This window comes from Ambystoma mexicanum, chromosome 5p (genome assembly GCF_040938575.1).
Source record: "Ambystoma mexicanum isolate Mex_15411 chromosome 5p, UKY_AmexF1_1, whole genome shotgun sequence".
NCBI lineage: Eukaryota > Metazoa > Chordata > Amphibia > Caudata > Ambystomatidae > Ambystoma > Ambystoma mexicanum.
This window is the reverse complement of record NC_090930.1, coordinates 983178028-983190688: the sequence shown is the minus strand read 5'-3', so window position 1 is coordinate 983190688 and position 12661 is coordinate 983178028.

Genomic DNA, 12661 nt, shown 5'->3' with positions numbered 1-12661 from the left:
GTGATTTCCTTTTCCATGTGGGTGAATGGGTTACTTGGTAGGGCTTTTCGGCTGTGGAGGCTGACCATTACGCACATGATTGGGGATTGTGAGGACCTGGTGGGGGCTGCCCATGGTGGCAGGGGGGTGGAGGTGGTGGGCGACATGGGTGGGGGCCTGGTGGTGGCTGCCCATGGTGGCAGGGGGGTGGGGGTGGTGGGAGACATGAGTGGGGGCCTGGTGGAGGGTGACCCTGGATGCTGGGGGGTGGGGGCGCAGGGGGACATGAGTGGGGGCCTGGTGGAGGCTGCCCCTGCACTGCTGGGGGGTGGGGGTGGTGGGAGACATGAGTGGGGGCCTGGTGGAGGCTGCCCATGGTGGCAGGGGGGTGGGGGTGGTGGGAGACATGGGTGGGGGCCTGGTGGGGGCTGCCCCTGCACTGCTGGGGGGTGGGGGTGGTGGGAGACATGAGTGGGGGCCTGGTGGAGGCTGCCCATGGTGGCAGGGGGGTGGGGGTGGTGGGAGACATGATTGGGGGCCTGGTGGAGGCTGCCCATGGTGGCAGGGGGGTGGGGGTGGTGGGAGACATGAGTGGGGGCCTGGTGGGGGCTGCCCATGGTGGCAGAGGGGTGGGGGTGGTGGGAGACATGAGTGGGGGCCTGGTGGAGGGTGACCCTGGTGGCTGGGGGGTGGGGGTGGTGGGAGACATGAGTGGGGGCCTGGTGGAGGCTGCCCATGGTGGCAGGGGGGTGGGGGTGGTGGGAGACATGGGTGGGGGCCTGGTGGGGGCTGCCCATGGTGGCAGGGGGGTGGGGGTGGTGGGAGACATGGGTGGGGGCCTGGTGGGGGCTGCCCCTGCACTGCTGGGGGGTGGGGGTGGTGGGAGACATGAGTGGGGGCCTGGTGGAGGCTGCCCATGGTGGCAGGGGGGTGGGGGTGGTGGGAGACATGAGTGGGGGCCTGGTGGAGGCTGCCCCTGCACTGCTGGGGGGTGGGGGTGGTGGGAGACATGAGTGGGGGCCTGGTGGAGGCTGCCCCTGCACTGCTGGGGGGTGGGGGTGGTGGGAGACATGAGTGGGGGCCTGGTGGAGGCTGCCCCTGCACTGCTGGGGGGTGGGGGTGGTGGGAGACATGAGTGGGGGCCTGGTGGAGGCTGCCCCTGCACTGCTGGGGGGTGGGGGTGGTGGGAGACATGAGTGGGGGCCTGGTGGAGGCTGCCCATGGTGGCAGGGGGGTGGGGGTGGTGGGTAACATGAGTGGGGGCCTGGTGGGGGCTGCCCATGGTGGCAGGGGGGTGGGGGTGGTGGGAGACATGAGTGGGGGCCTGGTGGAGGCTGCCCATGGTGGCAGGGGGGTGGGGGTGGTGGGAGACATGAGTGGGGGCCTGGTGGGGGCTGCCCCTGCACTGCTGGGGGGTGGGGGTGGTGGGAGACATGAGTGGGGGCCTGGTGGAGGGTGACCCTGGTGGCTGGGGGGTGGGGGTGGTGGGAGACATGAGTGGGGGCCTGGTGGAGGCTGCCCCTGCACTGCTGGGGGGTGGGGGTGGTGGGAGACATGAGTGGGGGCCTGGTTGAGGCTGCCCCTGCACTGCTGGGGGGTGGGGGTGGTGGGAGACATGAGTGGGGGCATGGTGGAGGCTGCCCCTGCACTGCTGGGGGGTGGGGGTGGTGGGAGACATGAGTGGGGGCCTGGTGGAGGCTGCCCCTGCACTGCTGGGGGGTGGGGGTGGTGGGAGACATGAGTGGGGGCCTGGTGGAGGCTGCCCATGGTGGCAGGGGGGTGGGGGTGCTGGGAGACATGAGTGGGGGCCTGGTGGGGGCTGCCCATGGTGGCAGGGGGGTGGGGGTGGTGGGAGACATGAGTGGGGGCCTGGTGGAGGGTGACCCTGGTGGCTGGGGGGTAGGGGTGGTGGGAGACATGAGTGGGGGCCTGGTGGAGGCTGCCCATGGTGGCAGGGGGGTGGGGGTGGTGGGAGACATGAGTGGGAGCCTGGTGGGGCCTGCGCTGCACTGCTGGGGTGTGGGGGTGGTGGGAGACATGAGTGGGGGCCTGGTGGAGGGTGACCCTGGTGGCTGGGGGGTGGGGGTGGTGGGAGACATGAGTGGGGGCCTGGTGGAGGCTGCCCATGGTGGCAGGGGAGTGGGGGTGGTGGGAGACATGGGTGGGGGCCTGGTGGGGGCTGCCCATGGTGGCAGGGGGGTGGGGGTGGTGGGAGACATGGGTGGGGGCCTGGTGGGGGCTGCCCCTGGTGGCTGGGGGGTGGGGGTGGTGGGAGACATGCATTGTTGATCAGTAGTGCAAGGTGACATGTGGGTTGGCTGGGGGGCATGCCCATGGTGGATGGGCTGCCTGCGGGACATGAGCATGGGTGCAGGGTAGTCCCCCGTGGTGTGGGCTGCCTGCAGGGTCCGTGGAGGTTGTGGAGCGTACACCTGGGAGGGCCCACATGGCCAATTCACGTGTGGTACTCCCCAGAACCCCTGAAATACACATACCCTGCTGTAATCGTGTGTGGAACTTCCCGCGCACCCCTGAAATACACATACCTTGCTGAAATCGCGTGTGGAAATTCCCGCGCACCCCTGAAATACACGTACCCTGCTCGCACTGGGCCAATCGCGTGTGGAACTTCCCGCGCACCCCTGAAATACACGTACCCTGATGAAATCGCGTGTGGAACTTCCCGCGCACCCCTGAAATACACATACCTTGCTGAAATCGCGTGTGGAACTTCCCGCGCACCCCTGAAATACACGTACCCTGCTCGCACTGGGCCAATCGCGTGTGGAACTTCCCGCGCACCCCTGAAATACACGTACCCTGCTCGCACTGGGCCAATCGCGTGTGGAACTTCCCGCGCACCCCTGCAATACACGTACCCTGATGAAATCGCGTGTGGAACTTCCCGCGCACCCCTGAAATACACATACCTTGCTGAGATCGCGTGTGGAAATTCCCGCGCACCCCTGAAATACACGTACCCTGCTCGCACTGGGCCAATCGCGTGTGGAACTTCCCGCGCACCCCTGAAATACACATACCTTGCTGAGATCGCGTGTGGAAATTCCCGCGCACCCCTGAAATACACGTACCCGGACAAATCGCGTGTGAGACTTCCCGCGCACCCCGGTATACACGAACACGTATTTTTTGTCAGCGGGTGTCCGTGTTTGTGGGTACTCCTTTGCACGTCATTTGTCCTGGAGGGCCACAGTATAGGACATTCATCATGGCAGTATATAGGTGCTATTTGTTGGCGCACCTTTTGGCGCACATTTCTTACAGCCGCAGAGACGCTACCGCCTGCTTTCTTGTGGCGGTCGTGTTTGTGCCTGTGCGCTGGTTTGACCGTGCGCTTTTTTGCCCTATTCTATTCCATGAATACGTGTTGTAGGCGAGCGTGTGGGCGTTCCGCGCACTTGTGCCCTGTACTTCCCCCGTGACGCCCACGTTTTGGCAAGTTGTTCCCCATTCCGAGTGTTACGCCCGTGTTCCGCCTACTTTTGTTGCGTGCGCCGCGCTATGTGCGATTTTCGCTGTGGCCTGTGCGATTTTCGCAGTGACCTGGCGCACGCTGTTAGATGGCCTGTGCGCCAACGTGCGCCGCGCACTTTTTTATCGCACATCCGCTGGTTTTCTCGCGCACGGCCTTCCATGAATCGATGTGCGCTGCTTTTCGTGCGATTTTCGCACTTGCACCGCGATTTTCGCTATTCCACTGCGATTCGCACGTTTTTGCCCACTTGCGCCGCGCTAATTATTCCATGAATCGGCCTGTAAATGTCATGTGAGGCCTGTCATTTTAAAGTTATGTTGTGGGGTCTAGTTCCTCACAGAGGTGTCTAAGTGGGAGACAATATTAAATATACTGTGACAGTGTGTATGATGATCAGGATGTCAGCTGTCTCTGAATGAGAGTATGAGTTTAATGAGTTTATATGACGTGGCCTTTGTTAGTGGGAAATATTAAAGGTGAAGTTGAAATTTATGCTGAGGTATAAATGTTTAATGACATTGGCCCTCATTACGACCCTGGCGGAAAGTGACTGACCTGACCGCCATAGCGTAAATAGCGTTTCCGCCATCGCACGACGGAGCAAAGTGCGGCCAATTCCGACCCATCGGGCACGAGCACTACGCCATGGCGGAAGTGCAAAGTCCGCGATGGCGGAAATGTCCCCAAAACGCCCCTCACCGCTGTCGTACGGCGCCCTAGGTGCAATTCCGCCACCCATCTTAGCGGTCACCGTAATGAGCGGCAACCGGAAAGTACGGTGACCGTAAACATACGGAAACGGAAGTAAAAACATGGGCCCGGAACGGGAAACAGCACGCCGTACACCTATAAAATCAGAATTCCCACACAACCATTAAAAATACTACCCTGAGACACATCCCAACCCATCATCCACCCCAGTGAAAGCAATAGAAATGGGAAAAGTAGCGAAAAAAGCGTGCGACCGCAAGCGGCAGGTCCACTTCTCCCGTGAGGAACTCACCGTGCTTACAGAGACCCTCCAGGAGAATGCTGCCGTCGTCTTCTCCACGCAAATGACCAGGACGGCACTTGCGAACAAGAAGGCCATATGGGCCCTGGTGGCACAGCGGGTAAGTGCGGTGGGGACCGCACCCCGCAACCCACAGCAATGCAGAAAGCGATGGGACGACCTGCGGATACGCGTACGGAGCATACTATCCGCCAATCGCAACATTGCCACAGCTACCGGGGGAGGATCGGAATCACCCATCAAGTTGACCCCCTGAGAAGAAATCTGTGCCTCCACCATTGGAATGGAGAGTATAGAGGGAGTCGGAGGGATGGAGAAAGGAGTGCAGACATCCGAAGAATCCGGTAGGTGGGCCAACTAATACAATGCCAAATCCACAATGTCCAATCATGTGAAGTACCATGTGTCCACATAGTGCAACAGTAACACATGTCCAGGAGAACGTCCACATACATTGGCCTGACAGCGCACTTTAAAACTCACATTAAATACATAAATAATTAAAAACCCTAAAAACACCCTCTACACGTGCAGCAGGCACACCCTAACTGCAGGCTGCAAAACAACTGCATCCTCAATCCACACAAAAATGGAACCACCTCCAAGGCCCCGACCCAAATCACCCTCAGGTACCACCCCAATGCATGTGATACATTGCCATTCCAATTTCAACAGACCCATTAATAACGCTCGCCCTCCTTTACTCCACCACAGGGTCCGATTCAAACGACGAGCTCCAGGACACCCCTACCAGCACACCTGCAAAGAGGGCCAAGACCAACGGACAAAGACCCTCCACCTCAGCTGCACGCATCAAGACACGGCAGCAGCACAAATCAAGTGGCAGCACACAGGAGGGAACATCAACAGGCACCCCAGCAGCCAGCATGCCCACAACAGCACCACCACAGGTCCCCCCAATGGATGCCACAGAAGGCACTGCCTCTGGTGGCAGCAGCACCATAGGTGACACTCCATTAATGGCAGCATGCTCCGACACAGAAGACGGGGATGTCGAAGTAAGATCCATCCATGACCTGTCTCAATCCCCCTGTTTGTTTCATCCCGTACACCATGAGGATACCACGCAGGGGCACCCACAAGACGACGACTGGCCATCCCCCACTAGCCCTGTGGCAAGGCCACATGAGGTGACCAGCCCCTCTGTGACACCACCGCAAATGGCCATGGCACAGCAGAGGCAACAGTCCCTCGACCAGGTCATCGTGCAACAGCTGCAACTGGCCACGCTCCTCAAGGACCATGCTGATGAATGTGGGGGTACTAAGGCAGCCATAGAAACAGCAACTGAGACGCTTAGGGCAGAAATGGAGAGAAGCACCGAGAGCCTGAGAGTACAAATGGAGAGAAGCACCGAGAGCCTGAGGGGGGAACTGCATGCGACGTCCAAAGACGTATGTGCTGAACTTGCCGCTGTGCGCCGTGTGCTCACTGAGCTCTCACAAACCCTTAGGGACATGCATGGACGTGAGCAGGCAGAGACATCATCCGTTGCAAGTTCCGTCCAGGGCAGCCCCCAACGTAGATCTGGGAGGAACCTGCGCTCCACAGGCAGGGGTGCCCCTGATACCCGGAGAGGGGGCTTGCAATAGCGTCTGCCCACTGACAATGAGCATCTTTGGACACTGGTGTTCGGGGGGGAGGTAGGAGGGTGGAGTGGGGGTGTTGGGCTCACTTGGGTGGCGGGTCGATGGGGTGTGTAACATAATTTCACATATGCTATAAACATTGCACAATCATCCAATGAGATGTGTGGACATTGATCTTTGTGTACGAGGCCTTTATAGGCGTACAGTCCATAGTGTGCATGTTCCAGACACACACAGTGCCACAAGTCCCGTGTCCATGTAACAGCCACCAGGCGTGAGTGCTAGAAGCATGCATCTATGAGATTCTGACGAATTTCACGGCCCTCCTGTGCCTCGCGGACTCCTTGAGGTGCTGCCACATCCCCACCCTCATCATGACCATCTTCAGGTGCTTGCAGTTCTGCGTCAGGGGGCATGGGCACATTTCTACGTACGCACATGTTGTGTAGCATGACACATGCCATGACCATCTTTGCCACCTTCACATGGCGGTACAGGAGTGCCCCGCCAGACCTGCTGAGGCAGCGGAAACGAGTCTTCAGTAGGCCGAATGCCTGTTCTATGACTACACGGGTACGTGAGTGGGCATGGTTGTAGTCCTCCTCATGCTGGTTCTGTGGGTTCCGGAGTGGTGTAAGGAGCCATCTCTTCAGTGGATACCCGGCTTCACCTGTATGTGGACAATAAAGGATGTTTGTGGAATGACATTGCTACGTACGCACCCCCCCCCCTTCCTGCCAGGTCATTGCTGCATCACATACCCCACATTATCATGCATGAAATGAGACTCACCGAGTAGCCAGGATCTGTTCCCTGCGTGTCGCTCCATGTAGCGTGGTATTGTAGAGTTCCTCAAGACCATAGAATCATGGGTTGATCCAGGAAATCGGGCACAACAATGTGTAATGATCCTGTTGGAGTCACACACCATTTGTACATTAAGAGAATGATATTGTTTTCGGTTGCGGTACTGGGCCTCCATGGCATGTGGGACGACCAATTCCACATGGGTGCAGTCGATGGCACCAATGCAACCCGGTATGCCGCCAAGTGCATGGAATCCCACTTTTGTGTTCGTAATTTCCTGCTCCGAGCGTGGTAGAGAGATGTAGTCGTCTGCGTGCTTCAGGAGGGCATCGAGCACTTGCAATAGTGTCCGTGAGAACAGTGGCTGTGAAATGCCATGCAACTGTCCGACTGTGTGCTGGTAGGTGCCTGTGGCCAGGAAGTGGAGTACAGACACCACCTTCAGTAGGGGTGGGATGGCGGTTGGGCTATCTATCATGCTGACAAGGTCAGCCTGTGTCATGTCCACAATGGCGGTTATGGTGTCCCGGTCCAAACGGTAGAGGGTGTGGATCTGCTCATCAGTGAGGTCGAACGGATGAGCTCGGAGGCGTGGGATTGCGGGCTGCCTGCGTGGTGGTAGTGGCTGTGCTGGTGGGCCTTGCTGGCCCTGCCTTGCCCTCCTCCTCCTCCTGCGTCTCCTCTGTGCGGCCGGTTGTTGTAGTAGTTGGTGTTCGTCTTCTTCTTGAAGTTGGAGTACTTGCAGTGCTATCAGGTCCCCCAGGGCCAACATCGCTAGTCCTGCCGGTAGCATTTTGGAGTGGGTGTGGTTGTGGGAGGGGGTTGGGTGTGCAATTTATGTGTTTTCAGGCTGTATAGCCTCCACCTGTGGTGATTCATTCCACCTGTGCCAGCTGCAATCCCCTTTGGGCGAGCACCGTACCGAGGTTCACCGACGGGCGGGGCGTCCCATTTGTGAGTGAAGCCAGTTGCCATTTTCACACACTGCCGCACTACATGGATGATTTTGTGATTTCAAGCGGTCACAGATGCCTTTTCGACGTGATGTTGCAAATGTGGAATTCGAAGGACAGCGCTTTCGGTTTTCAGCTAGCGGCGAGGAGACGCCCACAGGTCTGACTGCAAATATAACGTTCTATTGTTTAATGTCCTTGGGACAGGGGCCATGGCGAGAATGCTATGATTGATATGAATAGTATGGGATGCGCAATAGCGTAGTGGACAAAAAGGCAGGACGTTCCCAAATACATGTTACTTCACAACACTAGAATTCCGGGCTGGAGAACAGTGGATTTTGCAGACTGCATTACGCACAGACTCCATGGAAGTTTTGAATGTGATGTGAGTAAATAATCAGGCGTTTTCATACCGGGATGAGGGAATGATGTATGGATGCATGGATGCATGGACAGATGATTTGATGGAGAGTTTGCCATGTACAGGGCTTTTTGGAATCTATCCACCTCCCCTGCGCTATGTCATGCAGAGCTGCCATAGTGGGACCATCGTCTTTCTGCCCTTGTTGAACCCTCCCTGTCTCGACGCCCCTTCAGGCACTTGTGTCTATGCACGTTACTAATCCCATCTAATGGATTCTGTCTTCACAGACGCATGCACATAAACACTCGTTTGTAATGGTGTTTTCACCTCGATTTTTATGGTTGTGATTCGCAAGTGATTTTTGGGTGGGTATAATCCTTTTGAGTGGGCTAGCATGCATATGGCTGTGGATTTAGTGTGATCATTGAAGTGAGTTATACAAATGTAGTTCTGATGGCCATACTATTCTTTTTCATTTCATTTGGGTGACAGGTATCTCCTCCCCTTTTGCCGCTGCCATCTGTACGCCACTCCTGCAGATGGCTTTTACTCCCGACACCTGCTGCTTCGTGTCAATCAGTGGAGCACCATTACGATCTTATGGGACGATCGCCAATGGGCCACATGCCCTTACGCAGTGCTAGTGGCTAGGAGCAACATATCGTCCTTTCTGCTGGACTAGTGCCTACCTAATGGGACGGCCCTGCGGTTCTAGGCGCTTCCGTGTTGCCTTTTTGGACGTGAATGTAGCCCCTGTGTACCATGAAGGAACAGGGCGTCACACAAGAAGAAGCTGGTCATTTATTGCGGATGCAGCCCACAATACTGGAATGTATTTTGGAGTCATGACCTAATGGCTGTATGGCCCTTGGTGGTTTTGTGGTGCAGTAAATTTCTATTCTGTTTTTGTTTGTCTCATTTTTCTGCTCATGTTGCTGTACTTGGACCTTCACATGCCTGTGCTGCATCAGTGCGGCAATGGTGCCATGGCAGATATGGATGCCCACTCACAAGGCACTTGGGGCCCCTGGATTCATTTGTTCGTTGGCATGCATGGGTGACTTGTACATTTCACTGGTTGCATTGTGTGACTTCATTGCACCTACGAGGAGTTGTGCAATGTGGCCAGGGAGTGGTGTACAGGCACTCAGTAGGGCCGTTTACGGTTGATTCGCGATGCCGTACTTCTCACCATGGCGGAATGGTACTTTCCGCCATGCTTGATGGCGTTAGGTACATGTCCGCTAGGGTCGGAATTCGCGTACCGTTGCGCCATGGTGGTAATTACCGTTTGGCATGGCGCGCGTGCGCGTACTTGGTGCAGTTAGCGTTGGCGTTCACTACGGTGTCGCTAATGGCATCGTACTTTACGGTGACGGGTCATAATCGCACCGAGCGCTATTCGATGGCGGTATTGCATTTCCGCCATCGTTTTTCGATTTCCGCCAGGGTCGTAATGAGGGCCATTTTCTTTCCACAGGATCATCTTAGCTAAATGACTTTGGCCCTCATTACGACCCTGGCGGAAAGTGACTGACCTGACCGCCATAGCGTAAATAGCGTTTCCGCCATCGCACGACGGAGCAAAGTGCGGCCAATTCCGACCCATCGGGCACGAGCACTACGCCATGGTGGAAGTGCAAAGTCCGCGATGGCGGAAATGTCCCCAAAACGCCCCTCACCGCTGTCGTACGGCGCCCTAGGTGCAATTCCGCCACCCATCTTAGCGGTCACCGTAATGAGCAGCAACCGGAAAGTACGGTGACCGTAAACATACGGAAACGGAAGTAAAAACATGGGCCCGGAACGGGAAACAGCACGCCGTACACCTATAAAATCAGAATTCCCACACAACCATTAAAAATACTACCCTGAGACACATCCCAACCCGTCATCCACCCCAGTGAAAGCAATAGAAATGGGAAAAGTAGCGAAAAAAGCGTGCGACCGCAAGCGGCAGGTCCACTTCTCCCGTGAGGAACTCACCGTGCTTACAGAGACCCTCCAGGAGAATGCTGCCGTCGTCTTCTCCACGCAAATGACCAGGACGGCACTTGCGAACAAGAAGGCCATATGGGCCCTGGTGGCACAGCGGGTAAGTGCGGTGGGGACCGCACCCCGCAACCCACAGCAATGCAGAAAGCGATGGGACGACCTGCGGATACGCGTACGGAGCATACTATCCGCCAATCGCAACATTGCCACAGCTACCGGGGGAGGATCGGAATCACCCATCAAGTTGACCCCCTGGGAAGAAATCTGTGCCTCCACCATTGGAATGGAGAGTATAGAGGGAGTCGGAGGGATGGAGAAAGGAGTGCAGACATCCGGAGAATCCGGTAGGTGGGCCAACTAATACAATGCCAAATCCACAATGTCCAATCATGTGAAGTACCATGTGTCCACATAGTGCAACAGTAACACATGTCCAGGAGAACGTCCACATACATTGGCCTGACAGCGCACTTTAAAACTCACATTAAATACATAAATAATTAAAAACCCTAAAAACACCCTCTACACGTGCAGCAGGCACACCCTAACTGCAGGCTGCAAAACAACTGCATCCTCAATCCACACAAAAATGGAACCACCTCCAAGGCCCCGACCCAAATCACCCTCAGGTACCACCCCAATGCATGTGATATATTGCCATTCCAATTTCAACAGACCCATTAATAACGCTCGCCCTCCTTTACTCCACCACAGGGTCCGATTCAAACGACGAGCTCCAGGACACCCCTACCAGCACACCTGCAAAGAGGGCCAAGACCAACGGACAAAGACCCTCCACCTCAGCTGCACGCATCAAGACACGGCAGCAGCACAAATCAAGTGGCAGCACACAGGAGGGAACATCAACAGGCACCCCAGCAGCCAGCATGCCCACAACAGCACCACCACAGGTCCCCCCAATGGATGCCACAGAAGGCACTGCCTCTGGTGGCAGCAGCACCATAGGTGACACTCCATTAATGGCAGCATGCTCCGACACAGAAGACGGGGATGTCGAAGTAAGATCCATCCATGACCTGTCTCAATCCCCCTGTTTGTTTCATCCCGTACACCATGAGGATACCACGCAGGGGCACCCACAAGACGACGACTGGCCATCCCCCACAAGCCCTGTGGCAAGGCAACATGAGGTGACCAGCCCCTCTGTGACACCACCGCAAATGGCCATGGCACAGCAGAGGCAACAGTCCCTCGACCAGGTCATCGTGCAACAGCAGCAACTGGCCACGCTCCTCAAGGACCATGCTGATGAATGTGGGGGTACTAAGGCAGCCATAGAAACAGCAACTGAGACGCTTAGGGCAGAAATGGAGAGAAGCACCGAGAGCCTGAGAGTACAAATGGAGAGAAGCACCGAGAGCCTGAGGGGGGAACTGCATGCGACGTCCAAAGACGTATGTGCTGAACTTGCCGCTGTGCGCCGTGTGCTCACTGAGCTCTCACAAACCTTTAGGGACATGCATGGACGTGAGCAGGCAGAGACATCATCCGTTGCAAGTTCCGTCCAGGGCAGCCCCCAACGTAGATCTGGGAGGAACCTGCGCTCCACAGGCAGGGGTGCCCCTGATACCCGGAGAGGGGGCTTGCAATAGCGTCTGCCCACTGACAATGAGCATCTTTGGACACTGGTGTTCGGGGGGGAGGTAGGAGGGTGGAGGGGGGGTGTTGGGCTCACTTGGGTGGCGGGTCGATGGGGTGTGTAACATAATTTCACATATGCTATAAACATTGCACAATCATCCAATGAGATGTGTGGACATTGATCTTTGTGTACGAGGCCTTTATAGGCGTACAGTCCATAGTGTGCATGTTCCAGACACACACAGTGCCACAAGTCCCGTGTCCATGTAACAGCCACCAGGCGTGAGTGCTAGAAGCATGCATCTATGAGATTCTGACGAATTTCACGGCCCTCCTGTGCCTCGCGGACTCCTTGAGGTGCTGCCACATCCCCACCCTCATCATGACCATCTTCAGGTGCTTGCAGTTCTGCGTCAGGGGGCATGGGCACATTTCTATGTACGCACATGTTGTGTAGCATGACACATGCCATGACCATCTTTGCCACCTTCACATGGCGGTACAGGAGTGCCCCGCCAGACCTGCTGAGGCAGCGGAAACGAGTCTTCAGTAGGCCGAATGCCTGTTCTATGACTACAGGGGTACGTGAGTGGGCATGGTTGTAGTCCTCCTCATGCTGGTTCTGTGGGTTCCGGAGTGGTGTAAGGAGCCATCTCTTCAGTGGATACCCGGCATCACCTGTATGTGGACAATAAAGGATGTTTGTGGAATGACATTGCTACGTACGCACCCCCCCCCCCCTTCCTGCCAGGTCATTGCTGCATCACATACCCCACATTATCATGCATGAAATGAGACTCACCGAGTAGCCAGGATCTGTTCCCTGCGTGTCGCTCCATG